This window comes from Salmo salar, chromosome 08 (assembly GCF_965601325.2).
Source record: "Salmo salar chromosome 08, fSalSal1, whole genome shotgun sequence".
In the NCBI taxonomy this organism is placed as follows: domain Eukaryota; kingdom Metazoa; phylum Chordata; class Actinopteri; order Salmoniformes; family Salmonidae; genus Salmo; species Salmo salar.
The window spans coordinates 5,435,001-5,442,500 of NC_138298.1; the positions used below are offsets into that span (position 1 = coordinate 5,435,001).

The 7,500-nt window shown below is 42.1% G+C and overlaps 18 non-coding genes across 18 annotated transcripts; all 18 read left to right on the forward strand.

The window, feature by feature from the left end:
* Positions 1-276: 276 nt before the first annotated feature.
* On the forward strand, positions 277-395 carry LOC145851083 (5S ribosomal RNA). The gene has a single exon (XR_014372933.1). It is a non-coding gene; the product is annotated as a 5S ribosomal RNA (ribosomal RNA).
* Positions 396-534: 139 nt separating this feature from the next.
* On the forward strand, positions 535-653 carry LOC145884958 (5S ribosomal RNA). Its single transcript, XR_014396538.1, has one exon. It is a non-coding gene; the product is annotated as a 5S ribosomal RNA (ribosomal RNA).
* A 409-nt stretch (positions 654-1,062) lies between these two features.
* LOC145883155 (5S ribosomal RNA) lies at positions 1,063-1,181 on the forward strand. Its single transcript, XR_014394728.1, has one exon. It is a non-coding gene; the product is annotated as a 5S ribosomal RNA (ribosomal RNA).
* A 409-nt stretch (positions 1,182-1,590) lies between these two features.
* Positions 1,591-1,709, forward strand: LOC145851085 (5S ribosomal RNA). The gene has a single exon (XR_014372935.1). It is a non-coding gene; the product is annotated as a 5S ribosomal RNA (ribosomal RNA).
* Positions 1,710-1,848: 139 nt separating this feature from the next.
* LOC145884959 (5S ribosomal RNA) lies at positions 1,849-1,967 on the forward strand. Its single transcript, XR_014396539.1, has one exon. It is a non-coding gene; the product is annotated as a 5S ribosomal RNA (ribosomal RNA).
* A 409-nt stretch (positions 1,968-2,376) lies between these two features.
* On the forward strand, positions 2,377-2,495 carry LOC145883156 (5S ribosomal RNA). The gene has a single exon (XR_014394729.1). It is a non-coding gene; the product is annotated as a 5S ribosomal RNA (ribosomal RNA).
* A 139-nt stretch (positions 2,496-2,634) lies between these two features.
* LOC145857257 (5S ribosomal RNA) lies at positions 2,635-2,753 on the forward strand. The gene has a single exon (XR_014378154.1). It is a non-coding gene; the product is annotated as a 5S ribosomal RNA (ribosomal RNA).
* Positions 2,754-3,162: 409 nt separating this feature from the next.
* LOC145851086 (5S ribosomal RNA) lies at positions 3,163-3,281 on the forward strand. Its single transcript, XR_014372936.1, has one exon. It is a non-coding gene; the product is annotated as a 5S ribosomal RNA (ribosomal RNA).
* Positions 3,282-3,420: 139 nt separating this feature from the next.
* On the forward strand, positions 3,421-3,539 carry LOC145884960 (5S ribosomal RNA). Its single transcript, XR_014396540.1, has one exon. It is a non-coding gene; the product is annotated as a 5S ribosomal RNA (ribosomal RNA).
* Positions 3,540-3,948: 409 nt separating this feature from the next.
* LOC145883157 (5S ribosomal RNA) lies at positions 3,949-4,067 on the forward strand. The gene has a single exon (XR_014394730.1). It is a non-coding gene; the product is annotated as a 5S ribosomal RNA (ribosomal RNA).
* Positions 4,068-4,206: 139 nt separating this feature from the next.
* Positions 4,207-4,325, forward strand: LOC145857258 (5S ribosomal RNA). The gene has a single exon (XR_014378155.1). It is a non-coding gene; the product is annotated as a 5S ribosomal RNA (ribosomal RNA).
* Positions 4,326-4,734: 409 nt separating this feature from the next.
* LOC145887368 (5S ribosomal RNA) lies at positions 4,735-4,853 on the forward strand. Its single transcript, XR_014398959.1, has one exon. It is a non-coding gene; the product is annotated as a 5S ribosomal RNA (ribosomal RNA).
* Positions 4,854-4,992: 139 nt separating this feature from the next.
* On the forward strand, positions 4,993-5,111 carry LOC145881887 (5S ribosomal RNA). The gene has a single exon (XR_014393455.1). It is a non-coding gene; the product is annotated as a 5S ribosomal RNA (ribosomal RNA).
* Positions 5,112-5,520: 409 nt separating this feature from the next.
* On the forward strand, positions 5,521-5,639 carry LOC145883158 (5S ribosomal RNA). The gene has a single exon (XR_014394731.1). It is a non-coding gene; the product is annotated as a 5S ribosomal RNA (ribosomal RNA).
* A 139-nt stretch (positions 5,640-5,778) lies between these two features.
* On the forward strand, positions 5,779-5,897 carry LOC145857259 (5S ribosomal RNA). Its single transcript, XR_014378156.1, has one exon. It is a non-coding gene; the product is annotated as a 5S ribosomal RNA (ribosomal RNA).
* A 409-nt stretch (positions 5,898-6,306) lies between these two features.
* On the forward strand, positions 6,307-6,425 carry LOC145857260 (5S ribosomal RNA). The gene has a single exon (XR_014378157.1). It is a non-coding gene; the product is annotated as a 5S ribosomal RNA (ribosomal RNA).
* A 409-nt stretch (positions 6,426-6,834) lies between these two features.
* Positions 6,835-6,953, forward strand: LOC145857261 (5S ribosomal RNA). Its single transcript, XR_014378158.1, has one exon. It is a non-coding gene; the product is annotated as a 5S ribosomal RNA (ribosomal RNA).
* Positions 6,954-7,362: 409 nt separating this feature from the next.
* Positions 7,363-7,481, forward strand: LOC145857263 (5S ribosomal RNA). Its single transcript, XR_014378160.1, has one exon. It is a non-coding gene; the product is annotated as a 5S ribosomal RNA (ribosomal RNA).
* The last annotated feature ends 19 nt before the right edge of the window (positions 7,482-7,500 follow it).

The window sequence follows — 7,500 nt, forward strand, 5'->3', positions numbered from 1 at the left end:
GCATCTGCCTTGTATTTATAAGACAAACAAGAATATTGTTGCTGAATGCAGCTTGTGTGTGCTTTATGCTCCTTTGCCCTGTTCAAATGATGAAAGGAAATAAAGTTTGTATTTTATCCAACTACCTGTGCTAAAAAGTGATGGGAACAGTGTTTGTAATTTCTTCTACTTTTTCAGTGACACAAAGTTCAAGCTGCTTATCTAATTGGTGAAAATGCAATGTCTGTTTATCACACTCACGTTGACTATATATGTTGTAGCAAGAGATTGTTTCTCGCTTACGGCCATACCAGCCTGGGTACGCCCGATCTCGTCTGATCTCGGAAGCTAAGCAGGGTCGGGCCTGTTTAGTACTTGGATTGGAGACCGCCTGGGAATACCAGGTGCTGTAAGCATTTTGTCCACGAGGGTGTGCTCTTGCACTATTTCATCAGCAACACTGCCTTGTAGTAAGCATTTAATGATGAATTGACTAAATGTCTGTTTTATCAGACTCACTTTGACTATATATGTTGTAGCAAGAGATTGTTTCTCGCTTACGGCCATACCAGCCTGGGTACGCCCGATCTCGTCTGATCTCGGAAGCTAAGCAGGGTCGGGCCTGGTTAGTACTTGGATGGGAGACCGCCTGGGAATACCAGGTGCTGTAAGGATTTTGTCCACGAGGGTGTGCTCTTGCACTATTTCATCAGCAACACTGCCTTGTAGTAAGCATTTAATGATGAATTGACAAAATGCAGCTTCCTGCCTTTTTAATAGGATCAAATTTCCTTGTGTTTTCAATTAGCATCTGCCTTGTATTTATAAGACAAACAAGAATATTGTTGCTGAATGCAGCTTGTGTGTGCTTTATGCTCCTTTGCCCTGTTCAAATGATGAAAGGAAATAAAGTTTGTATTTTATCCAACTACCTGTGCTAAAAAGTGATGGGAACAGTGTTTGTAATTTCTTCTACTTTTTCAGTGACACAAAGTTCAAGCTGCTTATCTAATTGGTGAAAATGCAATGTCTGTTTATCACACTCACTTTGACTATATATGTTGTAGCAAGAGATTGTTTCTCACTTACGGCCATACCAGCCTGGGTACGCCCGATCTCGTCTGATCTCGGAAGCTAAGCAGGGTCGGGCCTGGTTAGTACTTGGATGGGAGACCGCCTGGGAATACCAGGTGCTGTAAGCATTTTGTCCACAAGGGTGTGCTCTTGCACTATTTCATCAGCAACACTGCCTTGTAGTAAGCATTTAATGATGAATTGACAAAATGCAGCTTCCTGCCTTTTTAATAGGATCAAATTTCCTTGTGTTTTCAATTAGCATCTGCCTTGTATTTATAAGACAAACAAGAATATTGTTGCTGAATGCAGCTTGTGTGTGCTTTATGCTCCTTTGCCCTGTTCAAATGATGAAAGGAAATAAAGTTTGTATTTTATCCAACTACCTGTGCTAAAAAGTGATGGGAACAGTGTTTGTAATTTCTTCTACTTTTTCAGTGACACAAAGTTCAAGCTGCTTATCTAATTGGTGAAAATGCAATGTCTGTTTATCACACTCACGTTGACTATATATGTTGTAGCAAGAGATTGTTTCTCGCTTACGGCCATACCAGCCTGGGTACGCCCGATCTCGTCTGATCTCGGAAGCTAAGCAGGGTCGGGCCTGTTTAGTACTTGGATTGGAGACCGCCTGGGAATACCAGGTGCTGTAAGCATTTTGTCCACGAGGGTGTGCTCTTGCACTATTTCATCAGCAACACTGCCTTGTAGTAAGCATTTAATGATGAATTGACTAAATGTCTGTTTTATCAGACTCACTTTGACTATATATGTTGTAGCAAGAGATTGTTTCTCGCTTACGGCCATACCAGCCTGGGTACGCCCGATCTCGTCTGATCTCGGAAGCTAAGCAGGGTCGGGCCTGGTTAGTACTTGGATGGGAGACCGCCTGGGAATACCAGGTGCTGTAAGGATTTTGTCCACGAGGGTGTGCTCTTGCACTATTTCATCAGCAACACTGCCTTGTAGTAAGCATTTAATGATGAATTGACAAAATGCAGCTTCCTGCCTTTTTAATAGGATCAAATTTCCTTGTGTTTTCAATTAGCATCTGCCTTGTATTTATAAGACAAACAAGAATATTGTTGCTGAATGCAGCTTGTGTGTGCTTTATGCTCCTTTGCCCTGTTCAAATGATGAAAGGAAATAAAGTTTGTATTTTATCCAACTACCTGTGCTAAAAAGTGATGGGAACAGTGTTTGTAATTTCTTCTACTTTTTCAGTGACACAAAGTTCAAGCTGCTTATCTAATTGGTGAAAATGCAATGTCTGTTTATCACACTCACTTTGACTATATATGTTGTAGCAAGAGATTGTTTCTCACTTACGGCCATACCAGCCTGGGTACGCCCGATCTCGTCTGATCTCGGAAGCTAAGCAGGGTCGGGCCTGGTTAGTACTTGGATGGGAGACCGCCTGGGAATACCAGGTGCTGTAAGCATTTTGTCCACAAGGGTGTGCTCTTGCACTATTTCATCAGCAACACTGCCTTGTAGTAAGCATTTAATGATGAATTGACTAAATGTCTGTTTTATCAGACTCACTTTGACTATATATGTTGTAGCAAGAGATTGTTTCTCGCTTACGGCCATACCAGCCTGGGTACGCCCGATCTCGTCTGATCTCGGAAGCTAAGCAGGGTCGGGCCTGGTTAGTACTTGGATGGGAGACCGCCTGGGAATACCAGGTGCTGTAAGCATTTTGTCCACGAGGGTGTGCTCTTGCACTATTTCATCAGCAACACTGCCTTGTAGTAAGCATTTAATGATGAATTGACAAAATGCAGCTTCCTGCCTTTTTAATAGGATCAAATTTCCTTGTGTTTTCAATTAGCATCTGCCTTGTATTTATAAGACAAACAAGAATATTGTTGCTGAATGCAGCTTGTGTGTGCTTTATGCTCCTTTGCCCTGTTCAAATGATGAAAGGAAATAAAGTTTGTATTTTATCCAACTACCTGTGCTAAAAAGTGATGGGAACAGTGTTTGTAATTTCTTCTACTTTTTCAGTGACACAAAGTTCAAGCTGCTTATCTAATTGGTGAAAATGCAATGTCTGTTTATCACACTCACGTTGACTATATATGTTGTAGCAAGAGATTGTTTCTCGCTTACGGCCATACCAGCCTGGGTACGCCCGATCTCGTCTGATCTCGGAAGCTAAGCAGGGTCGGGCCTGTTTAGTACTTGGATTGGAGACCGCCTGGGAATACCAGGTGCTGTAAGCATTTTGTCCACGAGGGTGTGCTCTTGCACTATTTCATCAGCAACACTGCCTTGTAGTAAGCATTTAATGATGAATTGACTAAATGTCTGTTTTATCAGACTCACTTTGACTATATATGTTGTAGCAAGAGATTGTTTCTCGCTTACGGCCATACCAGCCTGGGTACGCCCGATCTCGTCTGATCTCGGAAGCTAAGCAGGGTCGGGCCTGGTTAGTACTTGGATGGGAGACCGCCTGGGAATACCAGGTGCTGTAAGGATTTTGTCCACGAGGGTGTGCTCTTGCACTATTTCATCAGCAACACTGCCTTGTAGTAAGCATTTAATGATGAATTGACAAAATGCAGCTTCCTGCCTTTTTAATAGGATCAAATTTCCTTGTGTTTTCAATTAGCATCTGCCTTGTATTTATAAGACAAACAAGAATATTGTTGCTGAATGCAGCTTGTGTGTGCTTTATGCTCCTTTGCCCTGTTCAAATGATGAAAGGAAATAAAGTTTGTATTTTATCCAACTACCTGTGCTAAAAAGTGATGGGAACAGTGTTTGTAATTTCTTCTACTTTTTCAGTGACACAAAGTTCAAGCTGCTTATCTAATTGGTGAAAATGCAATGTCTGTTTATCACACTCACTTTGACTATATATGTTGTAGCAAGAGATTGTTTCTCACTTACGGCCATACCAGCCTGGGTACGCCCGATCTCGTCTGATCTCGGAAGCTAAGCAGGGTCGGGCCTGGTTAGTACTTGGATGGGAGACCGCCTGGGAATACCAGGTGCTGTAAGCATTTTGTCCACAAGGGTGTGCTCTTGCACTATTTCATCAGCAACACTGCCTTGTAGTAAGCATTTAATGATGAATTGACTAAATGTCTGTTTTATCAGACTCACTTTGACTATATATGTTGTAGCAAGAGATTGTTTCTCGCTTACGGCCATACCAGCCTGGGTACGCCCGATCTCGTCTGATCTCGGAAGCTAAGCAGGGTCGGGCCTGGTTAGTACTTGGATGGGAGACCGCCTGGGAATACCAGGTGCTGTAAGCATTTTGTCCACGAGGGTGTGCTCTTGCACTATTTCATCAGCAACACTGCCTTGTAGTAAGCATTTAATGATGAATTGACAAAATGCAGCTTCCTGCCTTTTTAATAGGATCAAATTTCCTTGTGTTTTCAATTAGCATCTGCCTTGTATTTATAAGACAAACAAGAATATTGTTGCTGAATGCAGCTTGTGTGTGCTTTATGCTCCTTTGCCCTGTTCAAATGATGAAAGGAAATAAAGTTTGTATTTTATCCAACTACCTGTGCTAAAAAGTGATGGGAACAGTGTTTGTAATTTCTTCTACTTTTTCAGTGACACAAAGTTCAAGCTGCTTATCTAATTGGTGAAAATGCAATGTCTGTTTATCACACTCACGTTGACTATATATGTTGTAGCAAGAGATTGTTTCTCGCTTACGGCCATACCAGCCTGGGTACACCCGATCTCGTCTGATCTCGGAAGCTAAGCAGGGTCGGGCCTGTTTAGTACTTGGATTGGAGACCGCCTGGGAATACCAGGTGCTGTAAGCATTTTGTCCACGAGGGTGTGCTCTTGCACTATTTCATCAGCAACACTGCCTTGTAGTAAGCATTTAATGATGAATTGACTAAATGTCTGTTTTATCAGACTCACTTTGACTATATATGTTGTAGCAAGAGATTGTTTCTCGCTTACGGCCATACCATCCTGGGTACGCCCGATCTCGTCTGATCTCGGAAGCTAAGCAGGGTCGGGCCTGGTTAGTACTTGGATGGGAGACCGCCTGGGAATACCAGGTGCTGTAAGGATTTTGTCCACGAGGGTGTGCTCTTGCACTATTTCATCAGCAACACTGCCTTGTAGTAAGCATTTAATGATGAATTGACAAAATGCAGCTTCCTGCCTTTTTAATAGGATCAAATTTCCTTGTGTTTTCAATTAGCATCTGCCTTGTATTTATAAGACAAACAAGAATATTGTTGCTGAATGCAGCTTGTGTGTGCTTTATGCTCCTTTGCCCTGTTCAAATGATGAAAGGAAATAAAGTTTGTATTTTATCCAACTACCTGTGCTAAAAAGTGATGGGAACAGTGTTTGTAATTTCTTCTACTTTTTCAGTGACACAAAGTTCAAGCTGCTTATCTAATTGGTGAAAATGCAATGTCTGTTTATCACACTCACTTTGACTATATATGTTGTAGCAAGAGATTGTTTCTCACTTACGGCCATACCAGCCTGGGTACGCCCGATCTCGTCTGATCTCGGAAGCTAAGCAGGGTCGGGCCTGGTTAGTACTTGGATGGGAGACCGCCTGGGAATACCAGGTGCTGTAAGCATTTTGTCCACAAGGGTGTGCTCTTGCACTATTTCATCAGCAACACTGCCTTGTAGTAAGCATTTAATGATGAATTGACTAAATGTCTGTTTTATCAGACTCACTTTGACTATATATGTTGTAGCAAGAGATTGTTTCTCGCTTACGGCCATACCAGCCTGGGTACGCCCGATCTCGTCTGATCTCGGAAGCTAAGCAGGGTCGGGCCTGGTTAGTACTTGGATGGGAGACCGCCTGGGAATACCAGGTGCTGTAAGCATTTTGTCCACGAGGGTGTGCTCTTGCACTATTTCATCAGCAACACTGCCTTGTAGTAAGCATTTAATGATGAATTGACAAAATGCAGCTTCCTGCCTTTTTAATAGGATCAAATTTCCTTGTGTTTTCAATTAGCATCTGCCTTGTATTTATAAGACAAACAAGAATATTGTTGCTGAATGCAGCTTGTGTGTGCTTTATGCTCCTTTGCCCTGTTCAAATGATGAAAGGAAATAAAGTTTGTATTTTATCCAACTACCTGTGCTAAAAAGTGATGGGAACAGTGTTTGTAATTTCTTCTACTTTTTCAGTGACACAAAGTTCAAGCTGCTTATCTAATTGGTGAAAATGCAATGTCTGTTTATCACACTCACGTTGACTATATATGTTGTAGCAAGAGATTGTTTCTCGCTTACGGCCATACCAGCCTGGGTACGCCCGATCTCGTCTGATCTCGGAAGCTAAGCAGGGTCGGGCCTGGTTAGTACTTGGATGGGAGACCGCCTGGGAATACCAGGTGCTGTAAGCATTTTGTCCACGAGGGTGTGCTCTTGCACTATTTCATCAGCAACACTGCCTTGTAGTAAGCATTTAATGATGAATTGACAAAATGCAGCTTCCTGCCTTTTTAATAGGATCAAATTTCCTTGTGTTTTCAATTAGCATCTGCCTTGTATTTATAAGACAAACAAGAATATTGTTGCTGAATGCAGCTTGTGTGTGCTTTATGCTCCTTTGCCCTGTTCAAATGATGAAAGGAAATAAAGTTTGTATTTTATCCAACTACCTGTGCTAAAAAGTGATGGGAACAGTGTTTGTAATTTCTTCTACTTTTTCAGTGACACAAAGTTCAAGCTGCTTATCTAATTGGTGAAAATGCAATGTCTGTTTATCACACTCACGTTGACTATATATGTTGTAGCAAGAGATTGTTTCTCGCTTACGGCCATACCAGCCTGGGTACGCCCGATCTCGTCTGATCTCGGAAGCTAAGCAGGGTCGGGCCTGGTTAGTACTTGGATGGGAGACCGCCTGGGAATACCAGGTGCTGTAAGCATTTTGTCCACGAGGGTGTGCTCTTGCACTATTTCATCAGCAACACTGCCTTGTAGTAAGCATTTAATGATGAATTGACAAAATGCAGCTTCCTGCCTTTTTAATAGGATCAAATTTCCTTGTGTTTTCAATTAGCATCTGCCTTGTATTTATAAGACAAACAAGAATATTGTTGCTGAATGCAGCTTGTGTGTGCTTTATGCTCCTTTGCCCTGTTCAAATGATGAAAGGAAATAAAGTTTGTATTTTATCCAACTACCTGTGCTAAAAAGTGATGGGAACAGTGTTTGTAATTTCTTCTACTTTTTCAGTTACACAAAGTTCAAGCTGCTTATCTAATTGGTGAAAATGCAATGTCTGTTTATCACACTCACTTTGACTATATATGTTGTAGCAAGAGATTGTTTCTCGCTTACGGCCATACCAGCCTGGGTACGCCCGATCTCGTCTGATCTCGGAAGCTAAGCAGGGTCGGGCCTGGTTAGTACTTGGATGGGAGACCGCCTGGGAATACCAGGTGCTGTAAGCATTTTGTCCACAAGGGTGTG